Here is a 23419-nt window from a genome sequence, read left to right as displayed (position 1 = left end):
AACTTCCCACCATCTGTATATCACTCTCCCTCAAACTCTTAAGTTCCCCATAAACTCTCTCCATAACTTCCCATAATTTCCTCCATAAATCACCACCCACTATAATCCCCCACCCTAAAAGTGAATACCCACTGAATTTCGACCCTCTGCCCTAGTTGCTCTATTTATTTATTTGTTTAGATTTTTTTTCAATTTTTAGTCAAGTAATCTTGTACTTCTTCACATAAACAGGTATGTTGCATAAATTTCGGCCCTTTCTAGGTTTTATGTTAGTAATTATGTTCGAAAATTGCTAAAGAAGATGCCTAGGATTCCTAAATTAACAGCTAAGTTGGATTATGGGACCTAGGCTGTCTTTGATTGTAATAAAATAGTTTGGGGGAATTTTAACTGGGATAATTGTGTGATATCTGTGATGTTAAATTCTAAGGGTAGAAATTATGACTTAGGGTTTGTACTTGTTGAATGAAATCCATGCTTGAATTTGCAAATTTGTGAAATTGTGGTCAGGGGAAGGGAATTTGGTATGACTTCTGTTATTAGGACTCGTGGGGATGAGAATATCGTGCCCCTATTGAGTCGGTGAGCATTTTGATCAACTTGTTGGTTCATTATGCCCGCCAATGATCCGTAAATGAGGAATTCTATTGAAGTATGAAATTTGAGGAGTAAAGACTGAGTAACTCCAACAGGTTGGAGGGTATTTTGATTAAAAATATCGGTTTGATATCGCTATACCCACCAAACAAAAATCGGATAATTTCCAAAAGTTGAAAAGGTCAAAAATGAGGGTGAAGTCTGTGTAACCTGAAGCCCTAGAACCGCAAATGAGCAAAATAGTTGAATATGGGTTCTCTGATTGACTGGAGTTGAAAATGCAAAACCGAAAAAATAATTTTATCTACAGACTTACAGTTGCTGCTGCCAGGGCCGTAAACGTATCGACGGCATCGTCGACCGGTCGACGGACCGTCTTTGTACAAAGACAGTGCCGTCGACCTGTTCGGCGGTCCATCGACAGGTTCGACGGTCCATCAAAGCACAATGACGGTCTGCAAACTTCAAACATCAGAGAACTAAAAAAAATTTAAACTAACTGTGTTTGATTTCACTCGTACAGATTAACTAGATTTTGATTTTTGATGATTGCAGGTATGGCGCCAACCAAGTTGACTGCTACCCAAGGGGGTGGCTCGAGGCAAAGCTCAAAGAACAACAGGTCGAAGGAGGCTCAGTGGCCAACCATACTTAGAGACGAGGATGATGAGCCTGAGGTTATGCCCGTGAGGAAAAATAGGGCTGCCGTGCCTCCTTGGAATAGGCATGTCAATATACCGGCTCGTACACCACCCAATTCCTCCCAGTCTGACGAGGAGGGATCATCTACATATGGGTCCGGTGATGGATCCGAGGAAGAGGGTTCGAAGGCTGCTTCTGGAGATGCCTCACCTGCCGCATGGGCACAGTCTACTGAGGATGCTGCTCAATCCTCTCAGGCACCTTCTAGATCCCAGACCCGTCAGAGCTCATAGCCTGGTGATGATGAGGATGATGCTGATGCTAATACGGCTAGGGCTCGGGAAATTAGAAGTAAGAGGCTCGAGGATCGGTTTACTGTTGAGGGTGTTAGGGAGCTGTATGAGTATGTTATCGAATTAAAAGGTGATGACACCCAGCATGACAACCGCACCATTATCAGCTAGAGTTTATGTAGGAGCTGCCTGGGGATCATTGTCCGATTTTGGTACGAGAGATATATGCCGCATATGGGGCCTTGATCAAGAAAGTCAGAAAGAGGCGCCAGAAACTGCGGGAGTTTGAGCCATCGAGAGAGGTTAAGATAAGAGGGATGAGTGTTGATATATCTTCTTAGGCCATCAACAAAGTATACTTCGGCGATAACTACACCGATCTGAGGCAGACAATTGAGGTAGAAGACAAGTTGCTTAGGCGCAAGGAGCAGTCCGTCAAGGACTGGATAGCTACAGTGTTTGGTCGTCTGAGCATGAGGGCCGAGTGTACTAACTTGGCCAAGCAGATAGTGAAGAGATAGTTGACATTGGATGGCAAGTTTTGGTGGAGCATGGTGCATTTGCGGCTTCTCCCCACTCCGACCGATAATGCTCTTACGGCTGACAGGTTGGTTGTTGTAGTCGCGTTGATGTCCAGATACCCGATTGATTTCGGGGCATTGGCTAGTACTGAGATCTAGTTTAGGGCTTCCTAGCCCAACACTTCATTGATATATCCTTGCCTGATTACAGAGCTTGTTCGGAGGTCACAGGTGCGTTTTATCCATGATATCGACCACCGAATTACAACTTCATCAGTTTATTCGTAGTGAAGAGCAAGAAAGAGGATGGCCAAGGGGAAGCCGATGGGTTCCCAGTTGCATTTAGAGGGGTACCCCTACCGCAGGAGCTGATTCATCCAGGGGTCGTAGGTGAATCTACATAGGAGTTACCTGAAGTACTGCCTCTATGACTGAGATTGTCCAGACTGTAGATTCTGAGATTCCAGCTACTGATATTGGTGATGACTCCGTTGAGACTCAGACTGCTATTCCTGAACTGCAAAATTCGGCTCCACAACCAGCGAACCCAGCTGCACAGCCCCAGGATACCGCCAAAGTTGATCCCTATGCTTTCTCGATGGAAAACTTTAGAAAATTTGCAAAACAGGCGGCTACGGCGGACCAGAAGTCGAAGATCATAGTGGCCCAGCTCGACGATTATGTAAGAACGAGAGTGGATGAGGCAATAGAGCCTGTGAAATCGACGCTGTTAGCACGACTGGATGAGTTTGAGATTCGATTGACAGCATTGCAGATGGCCCGCTCGACCACTACCACTGATGGTTTGAGGGCAGAGTTGGAGTAGCTTAAGGCTGATGATTTATTGTTAAAGGCTCATGATCTGAGCCTAGTAGCAGCACCACCGTATGTTACAGAGGAGATTGAGGAGGAGCTTCCAGTGGTGCAGTTAGTTGCGCCTACCACAACAGGTGGTCGGGGAAAGAGGAAGAGAGTAGCCCGTGATGAGGAGGAGGTGCGAGAGAGCACTCGCCCTAGGGGTCCGAGTTTAGAGGAGCAGCAAATGGCAGAGGCCATTTAGAGATCGCTCGTGGAGAATGTCCCGTTTGGGACTAGGGGAGCCAACTCGAGCAGTGCTCCCATTGGTGAGACATTGCCACTATCCCTTCCTACTCCAGTGCCAGTGCCTACGGGTACCACTATTGATGTTGCTGCTGACGCTTCTACAGAGACTGTTGTTCGTGTGGTTGCACCACCTGATGCCTCACAAACCGATGAGTCGCGAGATGAGCAGCACGCCTAGTGCGCCACAGGTATTCCTACTCCCTGGTTTTTACTTTTACTACATTGGGGACATTACAGATATTCTTAGTTGAGGGTGAGAGTATTTGAGTTGTTTATATTGTCTATATGTGTTTAGGACCCCCTCGTCTTTTCTTTACCATGGTTCTTTTCCTGAGGGGTTTATTTCTTGTTTAACCTGGAATGTTTAGGTCGTGTTTAAATAAAGTAGAGTAATGTTGACTTATGTGGTGGTGGTTTGATTAACTTAGGGTTGTCTTGTTTTGATTTGAGAAAAAAGTATCCCCTTCAAAATTTTAGAAAACTTGGACTTGGTTGTTTAATTGACATGCATGCTTCTTTGTGTGACATTTAGATTATTGAGTTACCTTGTGTGCAGAATTATAGCGGGGAGACTAGTGTGTTGACAATTCTGATGCTATGTGTTGTGAGGATTTGTAGATATATTCTCTAGTTGTGTATGTAATCTAGAACTTGCCTGGTTAGTCGTGCCTGCCTTCTGAAGATAAATGAAGCTGTGAAATGATCTTAGGCCTTATTTGTGTTAGGAACCCCTATTTAGCCTAAATATCAGCCTATCCATAGATTAATATCCCTTGTTAGACATTTTGAGCCTTAAAACCTATTCTTTGACTAGCCGTAATAAGTCGATACCCGTTCTGAATATCCATCTCTTTGCACCCGGTCCCTCTTTGGCGCTAAAATAATAAGATTGAGGCTAAAAGCCTAAGTTTGGGTGATAGGTGGAATGAATAAGGGGAACATGAGGCGTAAGCCTAAAGTGTTGTAGAAGTGAATTGCCTAGTTAAAAGATATCGATGTGGTAAGTGTAGAGAAAGGAAAAAAGAAAAAAACACAGAAAAAAAGAAAAAAAAAGTATATAGAAGTAGTAGCAATAAAACCACACCGAGGCAATAAAGCAAAAAAAAACAGGAAGAAGACAAAAGGCGAAAAGGGTAAAAGAAAAGAATAAGGTGTTGTGTTCAAGGAGCGTGAGACACAGTTATCCAAATATACATCCTACCCATCCCCGAGCGTACATTACAACCCTAAAAAACTCCTAGTGTGATCACAGCCGAACTGTCCAAAGTTGAGGGTACTAAAAATAAGGGCAAGCCTATGGTATTTGCATGCTTAGCTAAGAATTTCTTTGTGAGTATGAGTGTTTCTCTTCTCCTTTGTCTTTTGTCCCATTCTGTGTGTATATATATGTTGGGATATTCTTTGGTCTTTGTGAGGGAGGGCATGCGAATTTGTTAAGTGACTGGTTTTCCGTGAGTGTTGATTCGTATGCGCTATGGTTTATTTGATAACTAGATGTCATAATTTGAAGCCTCGTTGTTAGTTGCAACGAGTCCTTGATTGGTTTTGTCTTTATTGGGGGGAGAGTCATTGTGATACACCTTTTTATGCCGGAAGTTAATTGCCACAACCACTGTAGATAGTTTTACTTTGTAATATCGAGACATTTGTAGATTGAGTCTGTTAGTTGACTTGCTTGAGGACAAGCAAAGAATTTAAATTGGGGGTATTGATGTGCCGTCAAATTATGGCACATCCAATGCTTTTTAACTCTAAGTTTTACTTGTTTTCAAGCAAGTTTGTGTTAGTTTGATGTGTTTTGTGTGTTGTGCAGGTATTTCAAAGTTAGAAAGCTCGGAAAGCGAAAAACGAGGAATATAAGTGATCTGTTCTGATAAGCATTAAGGACAGACCATCAACATGCTCGATGGTCCGTCGAGTTGCCTCGTCGTTCGAGTTCCTGCAAAGTCATCAGATCGTCGACTTGCACCGTCGACATGATGGACGGTCCATCGAAGTGCTTCAACGATGGAATTCCTGCAGAGTAAAAACATGTCATCAGATCTTCATTATGGTCGTCGAACATGTTGATGACCGTCGAAGTGCAACGACGACCCATCGAAGTGCAAGCCGAGCTGGAACAGGACTGGGATTGATTATTCCGAGTTTGACTTGTATATATACCTGTTTAGGTTTTATTTTTTCGACATATAGAGTTTTAAACTTGTAGTAATTACTTTTGAGTTTTTATTACTTTTGAAGATTTTTTCCAGACAAATTACATTCATTACTTTCAAGTTTTATTCGTAAGTTCAATACAAAATTCAATTATGCAATATTCAAGATTTTATTATTTTCTTGTTGCCATGAGTAGCTAAACACCTTTACTAAGATGATGATCCCAAGGATGAGTGTGTTGTGATTGAAAGATATACGCATAATGGATTGTTAGGGTTTATTTGTTCTTCGTTTTGATCATATAGTTAGTGGTTGCAAACATTAGCTAACTCCATAAACTTTAGTTTATTTGGAAAAATAACTAGGGTTAGGTAAGAACAAATAACAAGAACTCAAGGCTTTAAACCTTGTTTAATAAATTCACTTAGCAATAAGAGGAATTTACTTGGCATAATTAACCGTTCTTCATGCATACTTTCTTATCTTTGGATAAAGCATACAAAGAAATAATCTTTTCTTATAGGGAAATAGTTCAGATTCACATAGAGGTTAAGTGCATCCATACAACAATCCATTAGAAGTGTAAATTTGAGCGTATTAGTTCGCTCGGTCATATGCAGGTAGGCACCGAGTTTCGTGTTACGCCTAGGTCATGGTTCGGGGCATGATAAATCTTGGTATCAGAGCACTAGGTTCAATTGTCTTAAGGAGTCTATGAAACCATGTCCTGTGGGGTCACTTTTATATATGTGAGGGCCCCACACATATAAACAGTTGACCACCAAAACATTCAGAAATTGTTTCACTTCCTTCATACTCTAGTTCGTGCAGTTAGAGCAGTACTTTTAGGAATTCTTCTAATCGTTCGAATTATGTATTTCAGAAATGGCTCCGAAAAGGAAGTATGAAAAGAGGACTACAGCTACTAGCCGGAGGGCTATCGCTGATGCAGCTGCAGAAGAGAACACTCAGGCTCAGACAACTGCCCTAGCTAATACTACAGCTACACCTCCAAATGCTTCGGATGCAGATGTTAGAGGAGCTATTCAGCTGCTCACTCAGATTTTGGCAAACCAGGCCCAGTGATAAGAAACGACACCTAGCTCAAGTGCTAGTATGGGTCTAACAGTTCTAGTACTCAAGAGTTTCTGCGGATAAAGCCGCCAGTATTCACAAGGTCTAAGAATTATGAGAACCCACAGAATTTCATTAATGGACTCCATAAAGTATTTCGTTTGATACATGCTACTGATACAGAGGCAGCGAAATTTAGAGCTTTCCCGTTATAAGATGTGGCCCATATTTTGTATGAGAAATAGGAGCAGTCCCGAGGGGAGGATGCACTTCCTGCTACTTTGAATGAATTTTTAGACGCTTTCAGTAAGCATTTCATGCCAATCGAAGTAGGGAAGCAAAGGCTACTGAGTTTGAGAATCTAAGACGGAATGACGTAACTGTTCAGGACTACTATCTCAAGTTCGTGTCATTGTCCAGACATGCTCCTCACATGGTTCCTGATATGAGGATCGTGGTTAGAAGGTTTGTGCTTGGGCTTAAACCCACATTACATAGGGATGCCAATACAGCTACTCAGAATGACAAGATGACTATTTCCAAGATACTGGCATTTTCGCAAGTTAACGAGACTAGGTTGAATGAAGAATAAGCTCTGTAGAAGCAGAAAGATAGGGAATTCAGCAAGAAGGTTAAGTCTGTTGGTAACTTCAGTCAGGGAGGATCTCAAGAAGGTGGGAATCATCAGTTCTTTAAGAATAGGTTATCAGGACCTGCTCCCTCTACAGCTAGTGCCCCATCTCAGAGGCCCAAGTTTAATCAGAAAGGCCATAACTTTAAGATGGCAGGCAAGCATGTTTGACCGTGGCTTCCAGCATCCTACTTGTAACACTTATGGTAAGAGGCATCAGGAGTATGCCATTTGGGCATAGATGGTTTCTTTGGGTGCGGTTAGCTAGGTCACTTTCTATGGGATTTCCCGACAGCAAGACAAAATAACGAAGGTAATGTAGCTCAGTCCACTAATTCAGCAGCTCCCCAAAATTCTCAAGCCCAGCAGGGGCATAGAGTTGTAAAGTCTGGAAATACGGGCGGTGGTCAGAACTGTCTGTATGCACTGTCAGGTCGTTAGGATACAGAGGCACGTGGAGATGTTGTCACATGTATGCTAACAGTCTTCACCTTCGATGTTTTTGCTCTTATGGACCCAGGATCTACCCTATCTTATCTAACCCCTTATATTGACAAGAAATTTGGGATAGAACTAGAAAAATTGCATGAACCCTTTGAAGTGTCCACTCCAGTTGGGGAATCAGTTATAGCTAGACACATCTATAGGGGTTGTCCAGTCATGGTCTATCACCACAGCACTACAACAGACTTAGTAGAATTAGAGATGATAGAATTTGATACAATCATGGGTATGGATTAGATAGAGTCCTGTTATGCCTCAGTGGGTTGTAGAACCAAAACAGTAACCTTTGATTTTCCCGATGAACTTATAGAATGGAAGGGTAATTTAGTAGCACCCAGGGGTAGATTTATTTACTATCTTAGTGCCAGAAAAATGATTTTCAAGGGATATGTTTACCACTTAGTTCGATTCAGAGATACAGATGCCCAGCCTCCAACCCTCCAGTCACTACCAGTTGTTAGTGAGTTTCTAAAAGTATTTCCAGAGGATCTACCCGGAGTCCCTCCTGATAGGGAGATTGACTTTGGGATTGACCTACTTCCCGGCACTAATTAGATATTCATCCCGCCGTATAGAATGGCCCCAGCAGAGTTAAAAGAGTTTAAAGTTCAGTGAAAGATCTCCTTGACAAGGGATTTATAAGGCCAAGTGTCTCACCTTGGGGCGCATCGGTCTTGTTTGTTTGAAAGAAAGATGGATCCTTGCGTATGTGTATAGATTATTGCCACTTGAAAAGGGTCACCATTAAGAACAAGTATCCACTTCCTTGAATAGACGATTTATTCGATCAACTTCAGGGTGCTCAGTATTATTCCAAGATTGACCTTAGATCAGGCTACCATCAGCTAAAGGTTAAGGAAGTTGATATTCCGAAGACCGCTTTCAGAACCCCTTATGGCCATTTTGCATTTCTTGTCATGTCCTTCAGATTGACGAACACACCAGCAGCCTTCATGGATCTTATGAACAGGGTCTTCAAGCCGTATCTCATTTTATTCGTCATTTTAGTTACTGATGATATCCTGGTATATTCTTATAGTGAGGCTGACCATGCAGAGCATCTCAAAATAGTATTGCGTGCACTCAGGGATCGCGAGCTTTATGCAAAATTCTCAAAGTGCAAGTTTTGGATAAAGTCAATGGCATCCTTAGGGCATGTTATTTCAGGCGAAGGCATTAAAGTTGATTTTTAGAAAGTTGACACAGTTAGAAATTGGCCCAGACCTACCTCAGCATCAGATATCAAAGGTTTCTTGGGTCTGCCAGGTTATTACAGGAGGTTTGTGGAGGGATTTTCCTCTATCTTAGCTCCGTTGATGAAGTTGCCTCCGAAAAGGATAAGTTTCAGTGGTCTGATGCATGCGACCAGAGTTTTGAAGAGTTGAAGAAGATATTGACTTCTGCTCCAGTTTTGAGGCTACCAGAAGGAACCGAAGGGTTCATAGTTTATTGTGATGCTTCAGGAGAGTTGGTCTCAGATGTGTATTAATGCACCATGGCAAGTGTAACACCCCGTACCTTTAACCTAAGCTTTGACCATGATCCTAGACTTAGAAAACCAGATAAAGAATGTGGGAATTGGAAATTTCCTCTTCAATTGAAAGATGGTGGTTTACGCCCATGAAGAGTGATCGTATTTCCCTATACGGCCCGTATTTCAAGTCGTAAACTAGTACCAAAGATTTCTAAGCATTCTGGATTTTACATTTGGAGGCTACATTGTTAAAAACTGACCGTATTTCAAAATACGGCCCGTATTTCAAAACATATTTGTAATTTAGGAATCCTTCCTTGACAAAGGTTGTATATCTTTGAAATACCTTTCCAACGGTATATTATGCGGGTCAAACGGACATCTGTGCAAAGAGTTATGGCCATTTTACTGAAGAGACGCAGTGCAGTCCGTATTTCAAAATACGGCCAGTATTTCAAAATACGGCCAGTATTTAACTGGGCCGAAAATTTAATTTTCCTGAACAGTATACATTCGTCCATATCAATTCAAATCACTATTTTTCATTCCTTCAAGCCCTAGAACAACCTCCTACCCTCCTCCATCATCAAGAACACCAAGGTAAACCTTCTCTAATTATTCCAACTGAATTCGAACATATTCTCTAATAATCTCAACAAGAAATCATCATTCCTAAACTAGGGTTTTCAAGAAAACCCATCTCAAGGTTCAAGATTCAAGATTTTAGAAATCTTCTTCAAAGTTCAACTTTTTAATTCAAGTTTTGGAGCATTACGAGGTATGTAGAGTTACTATCTACATGTGGGAACATCATTGTTCTTCCCCACGCCTCATAATCCATAAATTATGATTCTCTACTAAAACTAGGGTTTTTATACCATGCTCATGATAGCCCCAGGTCCATGTCCATGATTATATTATGTAAGAATTATTATAATTCCATCATTGAATTCTTAATATTTCTTTATGATTATTGAGAATTCGTTCGTAATCCATGAAAACCCATGTCTCGTATTCCATGGGTTCTTGCATGCATGTTTTTAAATAAAAATGATTATTTCATGAATATCCTACATGTTTACAAGTTTTCATGCAACCATATTATATAATTACTTTCATGCTATGATACATGATATATACATACTAAATACAAGTTATTTCATGAAACCATATTTACAAGTTATTTCATGAAACTATATTTACAAGTTATTTCATGAAACCATGTTTACAAGTTATTTCGTGAAATCATGATTGCAAGACAAGTACAAGTTAATTCACGAAAATCATGGGCTTCTTAGCCAACTATATTATGTTCATGTTTTTGGGAGTTGCACGAATTACCGAGAAGGCTAGATAGCCTGAAACTACGTAGCCACCATAGGACAAGGATCGCTCCGCCCAGATAGGACCATACCTTAATTTTACACTGAATGGATCCATCAGGCACGTTACCACCTTATACCCTGGCAAGGTATGAGGGCTCTGCTGGTCCGGCGAGGTACCAGACTCCACGTACCCACGTGGTGATATCACATGTCGGTTTATGAAATGCACTCCCTACTTACCATGTTTTGCTTATATTATATATATATATATATGTACCCATGCTCATGCTCATGCTCATGTTCATGTCCAGGTTTTTCAGTTTCAGTTCTTATCATGTTATTCCATGTCCCATGTTATTTCTTTCAGTTGCTTTACATACCAGTACATTTAATGTGCTGACGTCTCTTTTTTATTGCCCGGGGGCTTGCATTTCACGATGCAGGTACTCATGTACAGGACGACACATCTGCTCAGTAGGACAACAGTCGTATCAGCTTATTGGTGAGCCCCATCTCATTCGGGGTTTAGTCAACTTTTGTTTTATGATTAGTTATGCATCTAAGGTATGCTGGGGGCCTTGTCCCAGTAAGTATGTTTTCCAGTCAGACTCATGATAGAGGTTTCATAGACTAGACAAGTCAGTTATATTATGTTAGACATTCGGAGTCGTATCGCCATTTTGGCTCATTCATGTTATTTCCGCACTCATGTTTAAACAAGTATTTTTGTTAAGTATTATGACTTACTATGTTTTATAAAGGCTCATCATGCATTTACATTATATTCCGCTCATGTTGTGCCTCATGATGATTCAGCAAGCCATGTGGTTCGCTCGGTCCGATGCAGTAAGGCACCGAGTGTCGTGTTTCGCCCAGGCCATAGTTCGGGGCATGACAAAGCTTGGTATCAGAGCCTAGGTTCAAGTGTCTTAGGGAGTCTATGAAACCGTGTCCAGTGGGGTCACGTTTATAGGTGTGTGCGCGCCACACATATAAACAGTTGACCACCAAGACATTTAAGATTGTCTCACTTCTTTCAACTCTAGATCGTGCAATAGAGCTATGTTCTCGGAAATCACTCGGACTCGTGTGTTGTTTCACGTTTTACCGAATACGCCTCATCTCAATGGATGAGGAAGATGTAAATCTAATCATTATCGATGTGTTGCTTTCAGATGGGGTCATCATGAATTATTCTAACTCGTGCTATGAAGCTTAGAGCAGTAAGTAACATTCTTTTTCCATCGAATTCTGAACGTATCAAATGTGTAAGCGGCAAGAAGAAAATTCGAGGCTCAAGATTAGCAAAATAGTGCATGGTGTGTTTATCAGGTGATAGTACCATTTGAAAGGCAAGTTTCGATACGGTAGTACACGTAGGTTATATACCCTATAGAGTAAGTTTATTTGGACTCTTTGACCATGGAGCTATGGTATGAGGGTGATGGTTCATATTTAAGACCCCACGAAGTAGGATGTTATGAAGTTAACCGCAGCAGGCATAAATTATCCACGGTAGTTTTGAGCAGCAAATAGCCTAAGAGCCAACCACCTGTAATACTAGAAAGTCTCGACCTTTTCTAGGATATATATATATATTTTTACCATATGATCTATGCACATGACTAGGAAGGAACTGATGCGATAAGAAAACCACGAGCAGACAATATTGAATTTTTTTTAGGGTTAGTTTTAAATTATTTAAGCTTATGTAGATCAGACCTAGAGAGATGACGTTAGTAAGTTACTACAAGAGGCAGATATTACTATGAGATAAAAGATATGACAATTCCCTTGTAGGTTATGTGATTAAGTATTTATCCCTGATGTGTATTGTATGATATAATTTTGAAAGTGTATAGGGAGTTTGGGATTAGTTGTTCCAATTCCTTGTTTGAGACAGATGGAATTTCCCTAAGTGTGATGCATGTCCATAATTTAGAAAAAAATAGTATACAACCCCAGAATAGAGTCAGATAAGGAGGATAAGTTAGGAATAACTTTATGCTCCACTTTAGTACTCAGAGAAGAATTAGAGAATATGATGCTAGCAAGTGGTTAACAGAAGCATAGTAAGTAAGTTTGAATAGATACAGTGAATTAGATATTTTCAGCAGAGTTAGTAGAAGTACGATTTGAGTTACTTAGTCAAGTTAGCACTACTAAGTGGGTGACTGTCTGAATACACCGAAGGCGTGTTAGAACCCAAAGGGTTTAAGTTAAATTTGAGCTGTAGAAATTGGTGAAAGAAGAAAACCATCTAAGAAGTAAGAGAGCAAGCTACAGAAGAAGAGCCTTTAAGAGTTATCAGAAAAGAGTTTTCCTCAGGACTGACAAAGCTAGTATGCCAGTCATGTAGATTAGAAACCCATTCATTTAAGTAATCCAGTTTTCCTAGTAAGTAAGACTTGCTTGAAGTAAGTCGAAGAAATGAGTCGTCAGTATGTTAGAGGAAATTAGCGAAATCGCTAGATGACCACTTATCGCTAACTCAAGGGATCCACAGGCTTTAAACGTCAGCTTTTGAAACTAACAGGGAGATCGTGCGATAAGGTGTCGATATAGACTATGTGTTTCATAAGTTGATAGGTGTTAAGGAGATTATGTCAGAGGATCACAGTTTTATGTAGCCAAGATAAGGTGCGTAGAATGTGATTTTTGTCATGCTGTTAAGATCAAGTACTAGGTAATTATGTTATGAGATAAAGTTCTAGATCGAATAGTGGGTTTTAAGGGTATAAAGGTTCCAATTCCAGAGTAATTCATGTACTATGTGGTACTAATACCTAGACGTACTCTACTCGTGCCTTTAATACCCATATCATGCCCATGTTAGAGATTGATACTCCGCGTTTAAGATACAAGAATTAAGACTTCATACGATAGTAAGTTATGCAAGGGAATGTCCTTTCATGTCTGGCACTTCTGGTGTGCTCATGTCTAAAGTTAAAAACCGCATTCAGGTCTCACGTATCTATCATGCTTTTATACTCATGTCCATGTTCTAGCATCTAAGTGTTTTTCAAATCTGATGATGATCTTGACCCCTATGATTATGTTATCCATGCTACCACATACTCTTGCCCCAATTCATTTCGCTATGCATTCCACATATAGCGGTATCGTAACAATGATTTTGTGAGATAATAATGAAGGTGAACCAAGATGGATGTCCTACCCATGATTCTGTGTTCCTTTAGCTAATGTTTTACGATCATGATGACATAATTCCTTTTTCCTTTCGCTAAGTATCTAGGCCTCGTTATGTTCAAGGTGACTTTCTACCCATGTCTTAGATGCTCGAGGAACGAGTTATACATTCCTATAACCCATTCTTTCATATGTCTTATTTATAACAAGGGCGTTTACTCACGGTGATAAGAGTAAGCTATGTTGAACCATGTTCTATTCTTTCGGTAAATCTAAATCCTAAAGGTAATGTTTTATCCATGCCTTACGTCTCTGAGTACCCAAGAGTTAGCCTACAATTGTAATCCACGCAAGTCACACTTATGCCTTAGTCTTACTTCAATGCTCATGAACTCAATTCTATACGCCATGGTATGCAGAAACTTATGTGAACGCCATGTTTTTCATGTACCTGTGTCCCATGTCATGCTATTCACGTATTCACGTTTCATGCCATATGAATCACGTTCCCATGTACACATGTTCCACGTTACGTCCTCCATGTACAATGCACCATGTCATGTCTGTTCTCTAAAGCAAAGTATCTTATATGAATAGTACCAATAATTTCTTTTCTCTCAGTCCTCTATAATTCGCTCATGAGAATGAGCAAGATGAGCTAAGGTATTCATAATCATGATTAACAACTAACAAGATAATCAGAAGTAAGGTGCATTCCTATATTCAAATAGATATATTTTCATGTACCCTATGGAACTTATCTCAGGAGTCTTCTACCCAGATTCGGCGTATTCATGTCATGCCTATGCTAGAGATTTATGAACACCTACGTTAGGATTATATTCTTGTTATACGACTCAAGTCTGTCGCATTCACATCGAGTTACGCTTACATTCAAAGCCTAAGTCATACTCCTATCTCATATTGCCATGGTGACATACGAACATCTGTGATTAAGTCTCTAAGTATCCAAATCCTACACACGCTTAGTTTCAACCCACATGTTGTAACAATCATGTTTCGACATTCAGATCCCATGTTATGATATCCATTTTCACACGTATTCGTATCTCATGACAGTTTAGCACTCATGTATTCATGTCCCAGTCTTCGTGTATTTATGTCCCACGTCATGCATCTCACGCCCAGGTAATCATGTCATGTTCGTGCCTATTTCCAGTACTCATGTCAATCGTGACTACGCATTTCTTCCAAACCCCATGTATAGTAATCACGTAATCATTCAGCCAATATCTGTGTGTTCAAGCTAGCTCAGTATTTATGTTAGATACATTCAAGATTCAGTAATCACGTTATGTCACATCATGCGTATTAAGATTCTATGTGAGTTGTGTGTTGGTACTTTAGTTAGTTGGCAGGCATTTGAGAAATGTCGTGAGGGTCCAAATTATGAAGGAAGTCCTACCATAAATTTTGTAGATTCCAGAGTTAGTAGCGATTCTTAACCACTAGTCATAAATCGAGGACAAATGTTTCATGATTCTCATTCATGTAGGCGCTACTCAGTTTCATGTTCCCCATGTACATATTTCCATGAAATAACGTACTCAGTTCTCATGATCCATGACCATGCTCCCACGTAACCATGTCAAGCTCTTATGTTTTACGTCATGTTTCTTTCATGTTCATGTATTCAAGCCATGTCCAGCCATGTTCTTAACCATGACCCATCATTCGAGGACGAATGATCCCAAAGGGGAGATATTGTAATACCCCGTACCTTTAACCTAAGCTTTGACCATGATCCTAGACTTAGAAAACCAGATAAAGAATGTGGAATTGGAAATTTCCTCTTCAGTTGTAAGATGGTGGTTTACGCCCATGAACAGTGACCGTATTTCAGTATACGGGCGTATTTCAAGTCGTAAACTAGTACCAAAGATTTTTGAGCATTCTGGAATTTGACATTTCGAGGCTACATTGTTCAAAACGGACTGTATTTCTAAACGTATTTGTAATTTGGGAAAACTTCCTTGATGAAAGTTGTAGATATTTGGAATAGCTTTCCAACGGTATATTATGGGGGTCAAACAGACATCTGTCCAAAGAGTTATGGCCATTTTACTGAAGAGACGCAGTGCAGTCCGTATTTCAAAATACGGCCAGTATTTCAAAATACGGCCAGTATTTAACTGGGCCGAAAATTTAATTTTCCAGAACAGTATATATTCGTCCATATCAGTTCAAATCATTATTTTTCATTCCTTCAAGCCCTAGAACGACCTCCTACCCTCCTCCATCATCAAGAACACCAAGGTAAGCCTGCTCTAATTATTCCAACTGAATTCGAACATATTCTCTAATAATCTAAACAAGAAATCATCATTCCTAAACTAGGGTTTTCAAGAAAACCCATCTCAAGGTTCAAGATTCAAGATTTTGGAATCTTCTTAAAAGTTCAACTCTTTAATTCAAGTTTTAGAGCATTACCAGGTATGTAGAGTTACTATCTACATGTGGGAACATCATTGTTCTTCCCCACGCCTCATAATCCATAAATTATGATTCTCTACTAAAACGAGGGTTTCTATACCATGCTCATGATAACCCCATGTCCATGTCCATGATTATATTATGTAAGAATTATTATAATTCCATCATTGAATTCTTAATATTTCTTTATGATTATTGAGAATCCGTCTGTAATCCATGAAAACCCATGTCTCGTATTCCATGGGTTCTTGCATGCATGTTTTTAAATAAAAATGATTATTTCATGAATATCCTACATGTCTACAAGTTTTCATGCAACTATATTATATAATTACTTTCATGCTATGATACAAGATACATACATACTAAATACAAGTTATTTTATGAAACCATATTTACAAGTTATTTCATGAAACTATATTTACAAGTAATTTCATGAAACCATGTTTACAAGTTATTTCGTGAAATCATGATTGCAAGACAAGTACAAGTTAATTCACGAAAATCATGGGCTTCTTAGCCAACTATATTATGTTCATGTTTTTGGGAGTTGCACGAATTACCGAGAAGGCTCAGATAGCCTGAAACTACGTAGCCACCGTAGGACAAGGATCGCACCGCCCAGATAGGACGATACCTTAATTTTACAGTGAATGGATCCATCAGGCACGTTACCACCTTATACCCTGGCAAGGTATGAGGGCTCTGCTGGTCCGGCGAGGTACCAGACTCCACGTACCCACGTGGTGATATCACATGTCGGTTTATGAAATGCTCTCCCTACTTATCATGTTTTTCTTATATTATATATATATATGTACCCATGCTCATGCTTATGTTCATGTCCAGGTTTTTCAGTTTCAGTTCTTATCATGTTATTCCATGTCCCATGTTATTTCTTTCAGTTGCTTTACATACCAGTACATTCAATGTGCTGACGTCCCCTTTTTATTGCCTGGGGGCCTGCATTTCACGATGCAGGTACTGATATACAGGACGACACATCTGCTCAGTAGGACAGCATTCGTATCAGCTTATTAGTGAGCCCCATCTCATTCGAGGTTTAGTCAACTTTTGTTTTATGATTAGTTATACATCTAAGGTATGCTGGGGGCCTTGTCCCAGTAAGTATGTTTTCCAGTCAGACTCATGATAGAGGTTTCATACACTAGACAAGTCAGTTATATTATGTCAGACATTCGTAGTCGTATAGCCATTTTGGCTCATTCATGTTATTTCCGCACTCTTGTTTAAACAAGTATTTTTGTTAAGTATTATGACTTACTATGTTTTATAAAGGCTCATCACGCATTCACGTTATATTCCGCTCATGTTATGCCTCATGATGATTCAGCAAGCCATGTGGTTCGCTCGATCACATGCAGTAAGGCATTGAGTGCCGTGTTTCGCCCAGGCCATGGTTCGGGGCGTGACAGTAAGGTAGTAGCTTATGCATCTAGACAGCTTAAAGCTCATGAAAAGAACTATCCGGCTCATGATCTAGAATTGGCAGCTGTGGGTTTTGCACTGAATAAATGGCAACATTATTTATATAGAGTGCATGTGGATATTTTCACTGACCACAAAAGCCTGCAGTATATTTTCAAGCAGCACGAATTGAATCTTAGACAAAGAAGATGGCTTGAATTGCTTAAGAACTATGATGTGGATATTCCATATCATCCACGATAGGCGAATGTAGTAGCCGATGTTCTTAGTCGGTGTTCCATGGGAAGCTTAGCTCACGTTGATATAGATAAGAGAGTTATGACCAAAAAGTTCACCATTTGGCCAGTCTTGGAGTTCGACTTTTAGACTTCGAGGATCGCGGTTTGGTTATTCAAAATAGAGCTCTTTCCTCCTTAGTCGTTGAAGTTAAGAAAAAGCAGTATAATGATCCCTACTTGTTACAGCTGAAAGAGGGGATTCACAAGTATAAGACGACGTCCTTTGAACAAGGGGGAGATGACAGTACCTTGAGATACCGAGGTAGATTATGCGTTCTAGATGTAGACGGGCTCAAAGAGCGAATTATGTCAGAAGCGCACCATTCCAGGTATTCCATTCACCCAGGTTCCATAAAAATCTATAATGATCTTAAGGAGATTTATTGGTGGAACGACATGAAAAAGAACATAGCAGATTTTGTAGCTAAGTGTCCGAATTGTTAACAAGTAAAAGCCGAACACCAGAGGTCTGGTGGCTTGGCTCAAAATATTGATATTCCCATTTGGAAGTGGGAGATGATAAACATGGATTTCATAATAGGTCTACCTTGTTCAGTTAGGGTTCATGATTCGATTTGGGTGATTATGGACAGACTTGCGAAGTCAGCGCACTTCTTGCCAGTTAAGAAAACAGATTCAGTGGAGGACTATGCTAACTTGTATATTCATGAGATTGTCAGACATCATGGGATTCCAGTGTCCATTATTTCAGATCGTGGTGCCCAATTCACAAAAAAAAAAATTGGAGATCCTTTCAGAAAGGATTAGGTACAAATTTAATCTCAGTATAGCTTTTCACCCTCAAACAGATGGCCAGGCAAAGCGCACCATTCAAATAGTGAGGATATGTTGAGGGAATGTGTCCTTGATCAGGTAATTGGGATGAACACTTACCTCTTATTGAGTTTTCTTACAACAACAGTTAACATGGTAGTGTTGGGATGGCACCGTTTGAAGCTCTTTATGGGCGAAGGTGTAGATCGCCCATTGGGTGGTTTGAGGTTGGTGAAGCAGAGCTGTTAGGACCAGACTTGGTCTATCAGGCTGTGAAGAAAGTCAAGTTAATTCAGGAGCATTTGAAAACGGCTCAGAGTCACCAGAAGTCTTACACAGATATGAGATGAAGGGACTTAGAGTTTTAAGTTAATAACTGGATGTTTCTTAAAGTTTTGCCTATCAAGGGAGTTATGAGGTTTGGTAAGAAAGGGAAGCTTAGTCCTCGATATATTAGACCATATAGAATACTGTGAAGGGTTAGTCAAGTGGCTTATGAGCTTGAGTTGCCACAAGACTTGATTGCTTTGCATCCAGTGTTTCATGTGTCCATGTTGAGAAAGAGTGTGGGAGACCCATTGTTGGTTGTTACGACTAATAGTATAACGGTCGATGATAGTTTAACTTATGAGGAAGTTCGAGTGGCAATTCTATATTGACAGGTTCGCAAGTTGAGAACAAAAGAGGTCGCCTCAGTAAAGGTACTATGGAGAAGTTAAAAAGTTAAAAAAGCTACGTAGGAAGCCGAAAGGGACATGAAATCTAGATATCCCCATCCCTTCCTATTCAGATTTTCGTTCATATCCACGTTCCCATTATCCAGCTAGTTTAGTAGTCAGTCAGTTCAGCAGCTAATTCAGTTCAACCCTTTTTTAGTTCAGTATTCACGTGTTCATGTCAGTTAATGTACACATGTCTCAGCAGTCACTCTTTACCATGACCCATCATTCGAGGATGAATGATCCTAAGGGAGATATATTGTAACACTTCATACCTTTAAACTAAGCCGCGTCTATGATTCAGGGATCCCAGAAACCAAAAGACAGAGTTACGTCCAAAAACCAGACTAATAGCTACAGTTAAAATTTGACGGTTAGAAAGACGGCCTATCAAAGTGCACCGTCAATGGATACCCAAATTGTGAACTCTATGAACTTCTTTTAGACTGCAACAGTAAGGTTCAATCGATGGACTATCAACATGTCGACGAACCGTCGATATGCACTGTCGTTGTGTACTGCTCAGATCGTCAAGCAGCTCGACGGAACCGTCGACACGTTGACGAACCGTCGAGCTACACCGTCGATTTACCCCGACACCAAACAGTATAATTACAACATCTTGTCCTAGAAAATAAGTTTTTGTAATTTCAAGAACCCTAGAATGCAGTCCCTCTCTCCCAAGCAGTGCAAGGCTTCAAGGTAAGCATTCCAAGTCAATTCTAGCATCTAACTACGTAACCTAATTAGTTAATCATTGTTCTTAACCTAGGGTTTTCAAGAAAACGCACGTTCAAGGTTTAAGATGCAGGTTTTGGGATTCTTCTCAAACACAGACCATTAGTTACACGACTTGGAGCGTATACAGGTATGTGAGGTTAACCATCTATGTTAGGGGATGTTCATGATTCTCCCCAGGCCTCGTTCTTCATACTTATCAGTAAATTGGCTCAGAATATAGCCTAGCCCTAGTTTCTTGAATAGTTGTAGAACTTCTAGGGATATAGTTTTATAATTCGTTCATGGTTATCATTTTGAATATCATGAACTTAGTAAGTAATCATTTAGAAAGTCAGTATTGACATCACATGAGTCTCAATCAGTGTATAATAAGTTATTGGCTTAAGTTCCATAATAAAAAACAGTTATCATGCCATCAGTTATATCTCAGTCTCAGTATCATGCATTTTTTAATATTGAACACCTGTATCTGTATTTTGGACCCTAGGCCACAGTTTATGCATACGTATTGCTTGGGCCTAAGGCCAAAGTTTTGTGCACATTTATTTAGGCCCTAGGCCATAATTTATATTTACAGGTATATAGGTGATTCTTTATTCAGAACAGGGAGTACTTTAGATCCTTACCCTCCCGTTTAGTTCAGTTTACAGTTATCAGTTTCAGTACTTCCATTTTTTTCTTTTAGTTGCTTTACATACCAGGATAATTCAAATGTGCTGATGTCCCTTTTTATCGCTTGAGGGCCTGCATCTCGACTTATAGGCGGACGATCCAGCTAGCTAGGACTTGCTTGTATCAGCTGCTTGGTGAGCCCCAGTTCCTCCGGGGTGTTATCCTGCTTTCAGTTTCCCAGCAATTTACACAGTTATCTTTTCAGTATTCCTTAAAGGCTTCATGGACATAGTCCAGTTAGTGAGATATCAACAGACCTTGAAATGTTATCCTTGTTGGCATTTATTTCAGATGTTATAAACTTGAACTAGTAGTTCCGCATTTAATATATTTTAGTCAGACTTTTAGTAGATCAGCATGTGTTAGTCTTATTTCCTTATTATTACATGTTTTGATATCACATGTTGATTCAGCCAGCCTATGGGTTCGCTCGGTCACATGTATATAGGCACTGAGTGCTATGTTACGCCCAGTCCATGGTTCGGGGCGTGACACATGACATGGAACATGACTACATAAATACTAGCCGATGTGGATACATGAGCGTTGAACTGACCTGAGACCTGAATATGTGAAAACATAGATATCATAACATGAAATTTGAATGCTAAAAACATGAATTTTACAACAGGAAACCTTTATGCTAAGATAAGATCGGACCTAAACACTTAGAGACTTGATCATAGATGTTCATATACCACCATGATAAACATATGAGATAGGAATATGACTTAGGCTTTGAATATGAGTGCAACTCAGTGCGAATGAGACAGACATGAGTCATAGAACACGAATATGATCCTAGTCTAATGCTTTAGTATAGACATGACATGAATACGTTGAATTTGAGTGTAATACTTCTAGAATAATTACCACAAGGTACATGAAAGGATCTCTTTGTGAATGGGAACATATCTTACTTCGAACCTTATCTTGTCCGTTCTGAACATAGATATGAATACCTTGGCTTACCTTGCGTATTATCGTGAGCGGATCATAAAGGATTTAAGAGAAAAGGAATCATTCGTATGAATCGTATGAGAAACTTCATGTCAGAGTATAAACATGACACGAGTACATTGAATGATGAAGGACGTAAAACGAAACATACGTACATGAAAACGTGATTAATATGGCATAAAGCGTGAATACGTGAGTAGCATGACATGGGGCATGGGGACATGAGAAACATGGCGTTTACATGAGTACTTCAAAGCTACATGCCTTGGCGTTTGGACATAAGGTCATGAGTATTTAAGTGAGAATAAAGCATAAGTGTGACTTGCATGGAGTACAATTTGTAGGCTTCATTCTTAGGTACTCAGAGACATAGGGCACGGATAAGGTATCACCTTTGGAACTTAGATATACTTACAAAATGGGACATGGTTCAACATAGGTTACTCTTATCACTGCGAGTCGACACCCTCATTATAAAATAAGGCTCATGAAAGAAGGGATCATAGGCACGAATACTTCGTTCATCAAGCACCTAAGACATGAGTATAAAGTCGCTCTGGACGAGAGCAAGGCATAGGTACTCAGGGGAACGAAAAGGGAATCCTTTGGGTCAAGTTATGAGATAGTTTAAACCATTAGCCAGAGGAACATAAGCACTAATTACATAGAATCATGGGTATGACATCCATCTTGATTAACTCTTATCATTACCTATCACCATCATTGTTACGATACCACTATAAGTGGGATGCACAAAGATATGGGTTAGGGCACGAGTACGTGAGAATGTGGATAGCATAATCATTAGGGTCAAAATAAGACACTTACCTTTGGCTTTCTTCTCTTCTTATAGGCATAGGTGCAGATTTCATAGGACTTCTTGTCTTTAAACGTTTACATTACTTTCTCCCTGATTCTCATCAAAATCATCATCATATTCAAGAGTACTTAAAAGCAACAATGTGGACATAGGTATAAAAGCATGATAGATATGCGTGACATGAATATGGTTTTAGCTTTAGACATGAGCACAACCTAATGTGCAAAACATGAAAGAACATTTCTTTTGTATAGATCACAATCGTTATAAAGTATTCATTCTTAAATCATAAACATGGAGTGTAACGCGCTAACATGGGCACAATATAGTACGCATGATATAAGTAGGGTACTTTTGGGCATAAGTACCACCTAGTACGTGAATTGCTCCTGAATTGGAAATGTAACGTTACTCCAAAAAAAAAATTCTCAACACTTATCGATATATGCAACACATGATATAACTTGGTACCTTGTCGTACCATCTCCCCCTTAGTTCAAAAGATGAGGTTTTAAGCCTGCGGATCCCATAAGTTTAGCAATAAGTCGCCATCTGATCATTCTTCTAGTTCTGCCTCTAAGACTATCGCCATGAGACTTATCTTATCATTCCCTTACCTACTTCTTCTATGGTCGCATACTATCTTTTCTGAACTATAGGCATGAGTCAGACTTAGGGAAATTTCATTTGTCTCAAACAAAATTAAAATACTTAACCCCGAACTTTCTATACACTTCAGAATCATATACGACTATCCACATCTGGGGTAAACACTAACTCATATAACCTAAGAGAGAATTGTCATATCTTTTTATCTCATAATAATATCTACATCTTATGCTAACTTACTACTGTTGTAATCTCTGGTTCTGATATAACTAAACTTAAACAAGATAAAACTATTTCTAGAAATTTAAAACCATTTGCTCCTGGTTCTCACTCCATACATCATATCTTCTTAGACATGTACATGAGTCGTACGAAAAAACACATCTTTAGTTATATCAAACTTTTATAACACCTAGGTTTTCCCTTAGGTTCTTTTCTATCCAGAATTATATGATCAATTCTATACTCGTT

This window comes from Lycium barbarum, chromosome 7 (genome assembly GCF_019175385.1).
Source record: "Lycium barbarum isolate Lr01 chromosome 7, ASM1917538v2, whole genome shotgun sequence".
In the NCBI taxonomy this organism is placed as follows: domain Eukaryota; kingdom Viridiplantae; phylum Streptophyta; class Magnoliopsida; order Solanales; family Solanaceae; genus Lycium; species Lycium barbarum.
The sequence above is the reverse complement of the archived record's forward strand: the minus strand, read 5'-3'. Positions refer to the sequence as shown.